The sequence below is a fragment of the Sceloporus undulatus genome, chromosome 2 (assembly GCF_019175285.1).
Source record: "Sceloporus undulatus isolate JIND9_A2432 ecotype Alabama chromosome 2, SceUnd_v1.1, whole genome shotgun sequence".
NCBI classification, from domain to species: Eukaryota; Metazoa; Chordata; class Lepidosauria; order Squamata; family Phrynosomatidae; genus Sceloporus; species Sceloporus undulatus.
Genome location: NC_056523.1, coordinates 334,256,849 through 334,259,048, shown reverse-complemented (window position 1 = coordinate 334,259,048; position 2,200 = coordinate 334,256,849).

The following is a 2,200-nucleotide window of genomic DNA, read 5'->3' as shown; positions in this document are numbered from 1 at the left end:
CCCTAAAAGCGATCTAAAATCATGACCCCATCGCTAGCCGCCATGACCCTAAAAGCGATCTAAAATCATGACCCCATCGCTAGCCGCCATGACCCTAAAAGCGATCTAAAATCATGACCCCATCGCTAGCCGCCATGACCCTAAAAGCGATCTAAAATCATGACCCCATCGCTAGCCGCCATGACCCTAAAAGGGATCTAAAATCATGACCCCATCGCAAGCCGCCATGACCCTAAAAGCGATCTAAAATCATGACCCCATCGCTAGCCGCCATGACCCTAAAAGTGATCTAAAATCATGACCCCATCGCTAGCCGCCATGACCCTAAAAGCGAGCCGACCCCGCAGCCAGCAGCCTGGCTGGCCTTGGTCATAGAAAGAGGTAGATTTAAAGCTCAAGAAACCAGTTCTGGGAGTTGCCCTAAAAGCTTCGCAGGCATCCCAAAGAGAAGAGGACAAAGAAGTAGCCGCTCTCCTCATGAGCCAGGGATTGAATTAGCAGCTCGGCCATTTTGATGTTTGCCTTCCTCTGAAAGGTGCCAGACCTCTTCTTTGAGTATCCATTGTGTAGGTTTCAGCTTAGACCAAAGATAGCCATCAAGACCTTTGTGTGCCAGGTAGCCATAGCCTGAGGTCATCTTCAGGGCTATCAAAGGACCCCGATTTCTGCCCTGGTGGGGCTGGTTGAGCTTTGAGTTCCAAACCTCAAAACCTTGCTTGTAGGGCTGCTGCTCCAGGCTGGAGTTCCCTGAGCCTTGAAGCCAAGCTGACTGTCTCTCTCGGGCCTCTAAGTTAGCTTTGCCCGCTGGAACTCAGCTCCTGGCCACCGCGGCCGCCGCTTGCTTTCCCGGTTCCCGCGGCCGTGTTTCACCATCCTCCATCCCTCACATCCCTCACTTTGGAGAAGACTCCTAAGGTCAATATCCCAAGGGTGCCTCTATCCTTTCTCCTTTACTCTGTTTCTTGGGTTGGACTAGATGACCTCTGGGATACACACAGGGACACGATCCGCTGCGTGCGTCGTTAGGACTCGCCTCTCGTAAATTCCTCTCATTTGATCCTTCCTAACATTCCGTAAGTTATTTTTATCCTTAGTTTCAGTTTCAACCAAGAATCTCAGAAGGAAAGAAGAAGGACAAAACATGGGGCTTCTGCAAACCATCAGCGAAAAGGTGCTTGAAATGCAAAGCAGGGCTGAGGAAGTGGGCTTAGCGGCTCTGTGGAGCCCTGGCTGCCAAGGCCCCAAAGGCCCTCAAAGAGCGCTCTGCGTTGCTTCAGGTTCAGGGCAATTTAAAACCACAACTATATTCATGAAGAAGCGGGGAGACTGGAAAGGAAAGGTGTTTGTTTCCTGCTGCAGCGTTGTTCCCAAGAGGAAAGTGTCCATCCAGATTCACTGGAAACCCCGATTCTAAGAAAACCAAGTTCCCTGTAATGAAAGAAAGATTCGGTTCACGTTTTTGTCGGTTACATTGGAACGAAACGCACATTCGTTGGATGTCCCTCTGAGGGCAAAAGCCTCGTCTGTACATTCTCCTTTCACTGTCTCCAACTGTCCTCTATTTATTCCCTTTCTCTTTTCGGTAATAGCTTAAATCCGGAGTCATTATTCCAGAATGGTTTAGATCCCAGAAGAGAGGAGATGATTCCTTGTCTATGATGATGTTCTGTACATGGCTTCCGAGGATCTTCTTTCTCATTCTTAGACTGCCTTCCTTTCTCTTTTTCCCTCTGACTCTTTGACTTCCAGCTTCTTATATTTTAACATTTATCTTTTCCAGTTATCTGTCTTTGTCCATTTTCTCCATTTCTTTCTAGATCCCTGTTTCCCATTAAATGTCTTACTTTTATTTTCTGACTTTCTTAACGTTTTCTATCCATTTTCTCTAACTTTATCCGATGACCATTATCTCTATGAAGCCTTTTGGGTTCGTTTTCCCCTTCTTCGTCTCTCTTTCTTTGTCATTCTTAAACTCCTATGTTGTTTCCGACGTCGTTGGCCCTGTTTTCCCCCTTTAAAGCAGCGGGTTTTCCTTCCCTTTCCTTGAACTCATCTTCCTCTATTTCCTAGAAAGTGGCTCTAATTCCAGCTTATCACAGAGTTTTGTTATCCTTCCGTCTATCTCTGCTTCCTTATCCGATCTCCAATGAATAATCTGCCTGATGTAAAACGTGTTTTCCCCGTATTTCCCCCATATCTT